Source organism: Mercenaria mercenaria, chromosome 16 (assembly GCF_021730395.1).
Source record: "Mercenaria mercenaria strain notata chromosome 16, MADL_Memer_1, whole genome shotgun sequence".
Taxonomy (NCBI): Eukaryota; Metazoa; Mollusca; class Bivalvia; order Venerida; family Veneridae; genus Mercenaria; species Mercenaria mercenaria.
The window spans coordinates 14,884,944-14,897,143 of NC_069376.1; the positions used below are offsets into that span (position 1 = coordinate 14,884,944).

The following is a 12,200-nucleotide window of genomic DNA, read 5'->3' on the forward strand; positions in this document are numbered from 1 at the left end:
AAGAGAGAACATGATGAAAACAGAAATCATTCAGTTCCTTGAAAGGGAACATCATGTCAGTATTCAGATGCCTGGGGAAAAGATAGCAAAGTCCATGAACCAAGGTGATAAGAGACAAGTGCATATCCTCAATGATTATCTAGAGAATATATATCAAAAGTATAAAGCAGAAAACCCAAACATAAAGATTTCAAAATAAAGTCCAAGACAGTAAAGCTGACAATGAAAACGTAAAGTGACAGATGAAAGTTCCTGTTGTTGGATCATTTGTTTTGGCTAAATATGAGGGCAAACAGTATGTGGGCAAAGTCCTATAGGTCGACTCCAATGACAAGGATGCGCATGTTTCGTTCATGGAAAAGACCCGTGGCAAAGGGTCGATACCATTGTTCAGATGGCCTTCAAGAGCTGATGAACTGTGGGTAGACATTGAAAGCATTATATCTTTAATCGAGGAACATTCCCCCTATGGCAAGACCAAAAGGCAGTATAGATTGAACGATAATGACTCTGCTTTCTTTGCTAACTGATGTTCAGACTGATGTTCAGTTTACGACAATTTAACTTTAGAGTTTTTGTGTTAACGTATCTGATGACATATTTTGTTTGAATCCACTAGCAATAGCAGAAGTACTAGTATAAGCTATATTCACATTTACATTAAATGTGTTTGAGAAAATGCAGTATTCTTTATATACTACTTTTCCTACTGAATTTGCATTTAAAATTTAACCATAATAAATGATTAATTTTTAACTGCTTTTTATTTATTTTACTGATGTATGGACATTATACAGAAACAATGGAGTAGAAATAATTGTGAGGTATAAAAATTGCTCAAACAATATGCATATGTTATGATAATGTTTGTTGTAATAGTTCTTTTTCACATTTCCATTCATTAAATGTGTTCATTCATTCATTGTTGCCTTTCATCAGATACGTTAACTTTTGGTTACCTCTGGTTTACGCATAAAATTATTATCATATACATACAAACATAAAATAATTAGTATAAATCAAGTAAGATAGTAAGCAAAAGATTTTTTAATATAGTTACCTTTGTAATATGATAGTATTTGTAAGATTTGTGTTAAACAATAGCGGTGTAATTTTGAAAGAGATATGAAAGTGGTCAGTTAACAAGCAATGTTTCATTTGATTACACAATGCAAAACGTAGAACAAAAACGAAACATTGTTAATTTTGATTTACATACGTAAATGTTTCTAAATTTCCATTACAAAGTTTTACATGATACAAAGGTGTAATTTTGTCAAATTTAATTTCACTGATTAACGTATCTGATGAGAAAAGTCAACACCTTTAAAAGATATGATTATTTTTTTTGGTGTATTAAGTTGATTGGGAATCACCCATTATCAGTTTTATGAAACTTGTATGTTGTAATTTCAATAAACATTGAGATAGGTTTGATCAGATTTACTTTGATTTTTCCCATTTTCAAAAATGAAGTTGGAACTTTAAGTGAATTTGAACGTATAACACATCAAACAATGTGTAGTCTGAATTTATCAGCACAGAACAGCTCTGGTCAAGGAAAATTGAAAACTTGTGAGATAAATCGCGTATCGCTCAGCCTATCAATATATTCAAAATTAGGCAAAATTTCTGTGCAGAATATTTGGATATAACTGAAAAAACCAGGGTCTCACCGCTAAACAATCCGATCTACAGAATAAATTCAGCACTCTAAATTCACCAGGGATATTTTGCGAATAGACCACTTTAACGTGTTTGATGCAAAGCACCGACACCAACAAAGTTCTTTTACCTGGATAGGGCGACACTCGAAAGTATCATACAACGTAACATACAAGACATTCCATATTGTGAGAACATTCCATTATCATATTGTTATAAGTACACACAAGAAGAGCACAACAAAAAGTTGCAAACGGTGCTCGAACGGTTAAATGTAAAGATTTACTCTTAACAGAGATAAAACTGTTTAGCAAAGAAGAAATCATGTTCATGAGGCACACACTGTCAAACAAGTTAAGTGAATAGACGAAGCCAATGTGGATCAAGCCTCTTGAAAACAAATACTTTTCTGGACTAGTGAACTTCTGTGCAAACTTTGTGCTGAAATGTGCAACAATTTCAGAACAATTCAGGCAAATTACAAGGAAAACTCCTAATGGCAGTGTACTAGTACATAGCAACATGTTTGACATGATTAAGGAAGCGTTCATGACTGCAGGTGTATTGTGTTACTACAATGAAAATGCAGAATTCAAGATAACTGTTGATGAAAGTCGAATTGTAGTCTGAGTGATACTGACCAAAACAAGTCAGTGATATATGCAAACAGAATAATGACTCCAGCGGAAAGACGCTTTTCTCAAACAGAAAGAGAAGCTTTGGCCGTGTTTTGGGTGATACAATGTACAGTACATACCTATACGGAATATATACCGTTGTCGCCGATTGCTGGCCATAGGAGTAGACTTTTACTAGTACACACAATGCGCCACAAATAATACAAATTAAGGTCATCCAACTACAACCGTATCAATTCACAGTAAAATAGGAACAAAGCTAATGTCAAAATCATTTTATGTTTATCAGCTAAATGAAGGCCCGGATTTAGACAAAGTCCTAGGGGCCCACGTCCACCCCAACCCCAACATCCCCCACCCTCCCCTTTCCAAGTCGACTGAGAAGTGACCTGTTCTCATCAAAGTTTAACCGGAAATGCACCAGAAGCCACCATGTCATACCTACATTTCAAACATTTCGAAGGGGGAAACCCTAGCCTTACTCATTTGGCTTATCGGGATGATATATTTTATTATCTGATAATTTATAGTTGTCATCCCTCTAACAGCGACAATCAAAGCTTATCCCGCTATCCCGAAACGTCCTATTATTTTGACTAGGAAATTAATGCTAAATGTACTCACAAACAACTAAAATAACAGAGTCACTCGAACATAAAATCTGTTATTTTTTCTACCACAAAAGGTGACCTCGAAAATATTTTTGCCACAATAAAGAATTTCTAATGTGCTAGTAAAGTTTCATGATATTGGTCATGGGACAGGAAACAAATTTATTTTTATGGTTAGCCTTATTGGTGCAAATATCCAAGTTCATATTAAAATCCGATATAGACCAAAGCTATCTGAGCTGACTAAATTAGACGATATGGAGATAAAAACATTCGAAGAAACTGTAAAAGCTGGCTGTTTGTGGAAAGAGGAGTCTTTTTATCTGTTGATTTATGGTAAAACAATATCACCTGAATTACTTTCGTTGAATTGGAGTGCAGCAAAATATTCGCTAGCTATCCGCTGCGCGCTATACCCTAAACATTTCAATTTATATCCTGATTTCAAATATTTAAGTACTTATTCACATCATTACCTGTAATTTTCAAGTGTCCATATTCGTTGTAGATCTTAATCCCAAATTCGCCAGACAAAGAAAGACAAGAAAGAATCTCCTGTTTAAAATCGAAAGTAGTCCGAGACTGCAAAATCTAGGTCACATAAAAGAATCTCCTGTTTAAAATCGAAAGTAGTCCTTAATTGTCATAAAAACGAGACTGCAAAATCTAGGTAACATAAAAGAATCGAAAGTAGTCACGAGACTGCAAAATCTAGGTCACATGTATGCGCGATTACTTTCTTGTATATTTCAAATTTCTTATCACAGATGTTTTTCGTTTACCAAATGATAAAAACCCAATTTTACACACACAAAAAATCTTGGTAATGCTAACTATTGTTTCCTTCTCAAAAATTTAATTTCTCTTTGTCTATCTCTATCCCCATTTGAGCCGCACAATGAGAAAACCAACATAGTGCATTTGCGACCAACATGGAACCAGACCAGCCTGCGCATCCGCGCAGCCTGGTCAGGGTCCATGCTGTTCGCTTTCAACCCCTATTGTAATTAGAGAAACCGTTAGCGAACAGCATGGATCCTGACAAGACTGTGCGGATGCGCAGGCTGGTCTGGATCCATGCTGGTCGCAAACGCACTATGTTGGTTTTCTCATGGCGCGGCTCATTTCTATTTGTCTTTGTAGGAGCATCAAATTGTCATCGGAAACTTGACTAACGAAAAGATTAGAAATAAGTGCCACAAAACACCTTTTTAAAATATAGGAAACACAGAAATGGTTGCCAGCATATCTGATCAAGCAGTAAAAAGATAAAACTATAAACATTTCTGAGCACTATATTTATCTTCTTTGCAATTACAGCTAACGTGACTTTCAAATTAGGACTATCAAGATTAAAAATGTGTAAAGGAGTCTTAAGTAGATGATAATTCGCAAGTTATAATATATGTAGCATAGTCGGATAATGCTAGACATCGTATCGTGGTGCGTAGTCAGCTAAGCCCAAATAATACGAGCTATGTTATTAGTACTTCACACAGGTTCTTTTTAATAAATAAACAAAGTCCGCTTTCTAGTTCTATTGCTATTTATTTTCACCACGAATATTTCCAGTTTGTTACCTCCCTCGTTTTCGTAATAAAATCATGAACAAACACATAAGGAACACATTATTTCAAAACAAAATTCCTGTAAAGTTAGGAAATATTTACCCTACATTTTATTAAGAACTAATAGTTAAAAAATTATGTTTGTTTGTTTATATGTAAGCCCATGAATAGTCGCCGCCTGTAACCAATATGGGCGACTCCACCAGAAGACTGTTAGTTATGTTAGCTGGTAGATACTTCAAGATACAGAAAACGCTCCACTTTCAGATGCTTTCCTGAACAGTTATCGTGCCAGGTATAAAGCAACCTTGTAGTTAAAAACACAGAACTCTTATCCCAATTTTAGTATTTTTTATTTGGAGGAGCTGGGTCTCGAACTCACGATCCCTGTAGCCACACAGTATCTACTTATTATTTTATGCTAACTAATGAAATAATGTATTCTATCAGTTAAATATTTTTATATCTCATCACTCACACTGTGAAATTCACACTGTGTGAGATATAGCTCCGCCCCCCTCGGATCTACTTGAATGTACATTGTGTATGAATTTAAAATTATTTACTTAAAACAGAATGAAAATTGTAGTCGCACTTAAAGTAATGTAGCAAAAAGTAATGAAACTTTATGTTGTGTGCGACTTTCTAACGTCACAGCACGTCTGACGTCATGTCTGTTTACGCGCGTCTGTTTGCCGCGCTGAGATTAAAATCTGTTGCAAAAATGAACATATCAACGTAATTGATCATAAAATCAAAAGAAAATTTGTTTGTTTCGAGTGAATATGGAATATATCTCACCACGAAGTGAGAAAATTTTCACATTTTCACGTTACGTGCTCATGAAAATATTTGAAATTTTCTCACTTCTCAGTGAATGAATACTAGTATTCCATAGCCGCTCAAAACAAACAAATATCTTCTATATATTGCGGATGATATTAATGAAATGAAAAACGATTGTCAGAAACAAATAGCGAACTTATTTCAAGGATGAATATATCAACTTCAGATATAATTTATAGCAAAAGAGTGTTTTAACACTATTTATGTACGACGGGCGGTTATACGTCGGGCATAATAATTTTTTGTACAGCGTATTACTGCCTGAGTATATAAATAGTGTTAAAACGCGGTTTTGATATGATTATTTCGATTTTAATATGCCCTTAAAATCTAAAATAGTAGATAAAATATAGAAGCGCTCTTTCTTGGTTGCAACAAAAACTTTGACGTCACTGCACGTTAACGTGAAGTCATTCTAGTGTAAGAGTGTTTCACGCATATTAGAATACTAATTCTAATGCTGGCTAAAGACTTGTGGTTTCCGACGGAATACATAAATTTCGTACCACTCGATTTCCCATTCTTTGCAGGTTCTATTCGAGTATCTGCTTTTCTTTCTTTCAGTACAACATCGTAAAAAACTATATAATCGTCCACAACATTAACCTCTGCACGGAATAGGTGAGGTATATTGCAGATGATATTTAATTTAACGAAATGAAAACCGATTTGTGATTTTTACACAAGAAGAATGTGTATACGCATGTAATAAGATCTTTGTTTGGATTTAAAGTATTGTGTTATCTATGCGTTAACCATTCAAAAAGAAAGAGAGAGAAAAAAAAACAGCGATAATGTTATGCGATTTTAAACAACTCTTCATGAAAACAAAAAATCTTGTCGAGTCATTTTTTGGAAACAATACTTAATTAATTGTTGAAAATAGAAACCCCTAGCTACGTGCACTCAATGAAAAGTTTGAAAACGGCAAAAATATTAACAAGGCTAATGTTCAATGTTCTGTGTTTAATGCAGGCACGCATCGAAGGCCAGATCTGGAGGGCGGTGCCAACCACCACCCTTAGTCGGCTGAGGAGTTACCTATACACAACAAAGTTTTAATCAAAATTTAGATCCAACCTATATTTCAAAATTTCCAAGTGAAGAGACCCCTTTTCCCTCCATCAGGACCTACCACCACTCGGCGCTATGCACGTACGTTCTAAACTGGTGTCCCCAGTCAAATATTTCTAGATCTAGGCTTTAAATGTACACTTGAAGTTTGTATGTATGTATCGGTGTGCCAGACACTGTCATGAGAATATTGATAGGAGGGGATAGCAAAACTAAAAACTATGTAAATAACCGACAATGTTGTCTTCCTATCTCTGAGTAAAAACCTTAAAACCTTACACCAAAAAAAAAAAAAAAAAACCGATGCCCACTATTTAAGGGGACGCATACTTTGAAATTAGAAAAAAGTGGGTGGGGTATTATAAAATTTACCTGCCAAAAAGTACAAGGTTTTGGCAAATGAAATGAATACTGTTTCAACTGTTATAAGTACACAAAGGATTGCTCACTAAAATAAAAATGAGAAAAACTGAAACAAGAAAGTTATTGTTGAATTACATAAGACTTCTTGTGTACATTCAAAGTCAACAATTAAGACTTTTTGGTGCGAAAATAATAGTGCTTCACTTTGTCCAAACATTTATCAATGTCCTACAGATTCTAATTTAAAGAAAGAATGTGAAATAAGTTCACTGTCTTGCTTTTCATTTCGCATATGTGAGCTAAAACACATTATTTAGCTTGTTTATAAAGTAGTGCATAAGAAAAGATACGGTGGTCAAGGAATGCCACATTACAAAACTAAAAGAGTATATTCCCCTTAATACATTAAACATTTATCGTTACAGAAGTCTAGTGGCTTACAATAAAGGCCTAGAAATGTTGCCATTATTAATTTTTAACTTGGTATTCATGAACTACAATGCACTTAAATATCAAAACACATTCAACCAACTTCTGAATTGTATTGTCTTAAAAATCCCTAAAATAAGGTATGAAATTTGGTTGAGAGGTCCAATCAATGTGTATATGTGCAAAAGCAACATTCTAATCTTGTTCACAAAAGTTACTAATAAACAGCAGGAATGTCAATGATCAAAACTGGACGAATATACAGTTATCATCACTTTAATGTCATTTATAATTTGTCCTTGAATTCTCCACCATACTTTTCATAATTCTGTTTGCACGAGTTGCACGAGAATGCTGTCATTCACGTAAAAAAACGGGGTCAAATAAGTTGTAAATGCAATATCATCTAAACGTAATTAATGGATTATGCAGTTCAAGATAAACTTTATCTCATAACGTAACGAACATGTATTATGTTGTAACAACAACTTTACTTACACTGATTTAAGTAGCAGTCGGTTTATAAGTGACTTTATTGATTCATTTTGTGTTTTGTTATTGTTGTCAAAAAGTATAACGGAAGTGCCTCACAACTGAAGCGGAAACCAGTTTGATGCGCAAAGTAGTCCACTGTAAGTAATATTATTTGACAAATGTCCACAGAAATTAATAATTTTCTAATATTAAAGACGAATATCTGAATAGGATTCATTATTTGATAAGAAATTATAATCATCGACATGTTTTTTTAAAAATCGTACACGTGCTGACACCTAAGTTGTCTCCCGTTGTTTATTAGAGTTACCTTTCGTCCGGCGCAGTAATACATTTGCAGTGAATCGCCGAGAAGTCGTGGGAAAATTAAAAACCATGTAAACAAACTAAAATTAACCACCTTTTCAAGATGAATTTCAAGTGATCGACATTATGCATTTAACCCGCCTGACCTGTGTAGCATCTTAGATATCTTTTCTAAGGTATTCATTGTGTAGAATGACATGTTATGCCCTTGCAATGCTAATCCCACTCTGATTTTTTTGTTTACATTTTTTATCAATGAGAAATATGGCGTCCATCCCGAGATGAACAGACGTGGCGTTAATTTTTTACATGTTTAAGCAAACCTGGTGTGTTAGAAAGAAAATCTCATCCCTTCAACATTATTTGGAACACTGTTATTGTAAAAAACCTGTATTTTCCTTATACAAAAGCTTAATATTTTGTGTTGAATGTACTTTCACAAAGACCTCTGTTTTCCTATTACATTCATAGTACCACATCCTTATCCACAAAATACTGAATATTACAGGTGTCCATCAGTATTATATCAGTTTAGGAATATGTTTTTTATTTTCCCACCATCGATTTCTTGAATATGCACCCTTCCGCATTGCTGTATGAACTGTGAATGTAGCAATATGCGTCCCCTTAAGCCGAAAAACATTACATACCTGATTCAAGAGCTTTTAAGGGTGTCAATTTATATCCAAATTCGCATCATTAGTTAGTCTCTTCAAGTGTCCATATAGATCTAGATCCCAAAGTTGCTTGTTTTCTATATAAATAACGAATGTATTTCCTATTTCAAATCGAAAGTAGCCATTGCTATACAAAATGAAGCTACAAAATCTAGGTCACAGGAATGTAGGGGTATCAAGTTTGTATTAGATATTTCAAATTTCTTACACTAAAACGAAAACTCCTAATTTGACATAACAAATTGCATTCACTCAACTCGGCAATGCTTATAACTTGAATTATATGTGTAAATTGTGTAATCACTGTCGCAAAGAGTTATTTTTTTATCTATGTTTATGCTCATTTCTATTTTGTTATTCATTTTCGGGCTAATGACTATGGTGGCCGATTTAGGACATTTCGTTATGTCGCGTTGGAGCGCGCGTGGACTTTGCAGTACAATTCACGCGCCATTCCTGCACGAAAATATCGTCTGTATAAATGAACTATAGTTTGAAATTGCAGCTGTAAAAGACCGGTAAATGGAAAATGATAAGAAATACAGTTGAAATTTACAGGTGTAAAACATGCAGGTCTCAAAAATACTGCTGAAAAGATTACAGTTTAAAGTTACAGCTGTACAATTTTCATGTCTCAAATTTACAGCTGTGACTTTTCTGGAGGAAAACATGAGTACTGTCAGCTCTCTTTAAATAATTGTTCAGGGGAGGGCCCCGATAATGTTGTTATAACTTCTGGCCCAACTCTTTTATATATTTACATTGTCGTGTTTATTAATGCTTGTTGAATCTAAATTTAAATAATTTTTGCGGGATAAAACTGAAGATCACAGAGACACCACATCTTCTAAAATATTGGAATTTTAACCACTGTGGAGTAAGTGCAACTGTTTTATGGCGTAATATAGTTCTAGAAGGACATGTTTATGTACATGCATTAACTATTTACACTATATTTGAAGCTGATATGTTCAAATGAAATAATTACAAAATTGTCATATGTTTTCATAACAAAGAAAGTTTTATAAACAAGAGATCTGATACACAGTTTGTAGTTTGTATCCTACTCTTGAATTTTGTAAATGCTATACTGCAAACATGTATCATATTCTTGTTTACTTACAAGATCATTTATTTTGCAATTTTGTAGTAATAGCTACCATTTCTATAGAAATACAATTCATCATAAAACTTTTATAACTTTGCTTTTATCCTTTAAAATAATGTTCTCTTTTTCAACACCTGTAATAGTTCTACAGCTGTAACTTCAAGGCAGTTTTACAAATATAACATTTTCATTTGTACAGCTGTAAGTTCTTTTACAGCAGCAGCTGCTGTATCTTATTTGCATAACTCGAACTGTATTACAGTCGTTTTAATACCGTAAGTTGAAATCTACAGCTGTAACATCACAGGGCCTGGCGTTAATTAAATTTAAAATAATCATGACTGCAATTTTGAATAAAAATACGTACATATCTTTTAGCTGTAAACTTCGATACAGGTCATGACAAGACGAAATTAATACTGCACCAAAATGAAACATTGAACGCGATAACAAAACTTTTTTTCGTGCCGATGCGCACCCCATCAACAAAAGTTTCGTTTTTGGCGTGCTCGGGCGTGCCCTGATAACATGAGATGTTTCCTTGTTTCGCTATGGTCACAATGCACGTCATTAAAAAGGATTTCGTTTTGATGTGTTAAAGCGTGCGCTAAGACGAAATAACAGGTTTCATTGTTTTGCATTGGTACGGCATACCAAAAAATGTGTTAGATAGCCGCGTGTATAAATGCTGTCGTGACAAAACCAAACGCTATGTTTTGTCTTGGTTCGCGCACCAAAACGATGTCTTTATTATCCCCCGCCAAAGGCGAAGGGGATATTAGAAATGCTCTCCGTCCGTGCGTGCGTCCGTCCGTCCGTCCGTGCGTCCGCAACGATCTTTGTCCGGAGCATAACTCCAAAAGTACTAGAGGGATTTTCTTTAAACTTCATACACTGATAGAACACATTGGGAGGAAGTGCAGTGTGCAAGAACAATAACTCTACCTTGCCTATTTTTTAGTTATTCCCCTTTATCTTATTTTCTTAAAAAAATTTGTCCGGAGCATAACTCCAAAAGTACTAGAGGGATTTTCTTCAAACTTCATACACTGATAGAACACATTGGGAGGAAGTGCAGTGTGCAAGAACAATAACTCTACCTTGCCAATTTTTTTAGTTATTCCCCTTTATCTTATTTTCTTAAAAAAATTAGTCCGGAGCATAACTCCAAAAGTACTGGAGGGATTTTCTTCAAACTTCATACACTGATAGAACACATTTGGAGGAAGTGCAGTGTTCAAGAACAATAACTCTGCCTTGCCTTTTTTTGAGTTATTCCCCTTTATCATATTTTCTTTAAAAAATTTGTCCGGAGCATATCTTTTTCATGCATGGAGGGATTTTGATATATCTTGGCACAAATGTTCACCACCATGAGGCGGAGTGTCAAACGCAAGAACCAGGTCCCTAGGTCTAAGGTCAAGGTCACACTTAGAGGTCAAAGGATACAAAAATGAAAACCTTGTCCGGAGCATTTCTTCTTCATGCATAGAGGGATTTTGATATAACTTGGCACAAATGTTCACCACCACGAGGCGGAGTGTCATGCGCAAGATCCAGGTCCCTAGGTCTAAGGTCAAGGTCACACTTAGAGGCCAAAGGTCAGATACAAGAATGACTTTGTCCGAAGCATTTCTTCTTCATGCATGGAGGGATTTTGATGTAACTTGGCACAATTATACACCATCATGAGACGAAGTGTCATGCGCAGTTCCCTTCTTTAGAATTACTTCCCTTTGTTGTTACTTTAAATAGCTTTTATTGTAACTTTTTCATTACTAGTCGTAGGGAAAAATCGAGACCACTTTTCTGTAGTACAACATGCATGCTACATCCAATTTTGCAATTTTGAGGTGTATTTTGACCAATCTCTAACCTGGTAAAGATTTTTGTGTGGACTTACAATTTTTTTTTTTTTTTTTTTTTTTTTTTTTTAAGATTAACTTCCCTTAGTTGTTACTATAAATAACTTATATTGTAACATTTTTTATAATTGACCATAGGGAAAAAACAAGACTACTTTTCTGTGGTACAACATAGATGATACTTTCCAATTTTAGGTGTATTTTAAGATATCTCTACCTGGTAAGGAGGTTTCTTGTGGACTTAGAAAAACAAAAGACTTACAATGATTACTAAACAACCACAAAATTAAAATTCCATTTGCAAATACAGCTGCTAGAGTAAAGAAATTTGCTGTGACGGGCATATATTGTGACATTCTAGCACTCTCGTTCCCTGTTAGCTTTCCATTCCTTCTTTTTACAGTAGCCATATAGAAAAACATCATAGCTATACTGTTCATGAAAATTAATAAAATCTAGCAGTAAATCACCTCACTACTGACTTATTCTTTCTTCCACATCTTTAAAACCCCTGATGCGGACCACATCTAAACGGTTCTTCAAAGCTTTCCCCAA

At 34.5% G+C, this 12,200-nt stretch overlaps 1 protein-coding gene across 2 annotated transcripts in view; it reads right to left on the reverse strand.

Annotated features, from left to right (window-relative positions):
- LOC123540468 (uncharacterized) overlaps positions 1-8,954 on the reverse strand; it is a 28,218-nt gene extending 19,264 nt beyond the window's left edge. The window contains exon 1 of one of the 2 annotated variants that reach the window (XM_045325545.2): positions 8,646-8,954. The gene's annotated coding sequence lies outside the window, so the exon portion shown is untranslated. Of the gene's footprint in view, positions 1-3,390; positions 3,652-8,645 lie in introns of those variants that run through there. The other variant, XM_045325544.2, reaches the window with a different exon arrangement.
- Between the last annotated feature and the right edge of the window lie 3,246 nt (positions 8,955-12,200).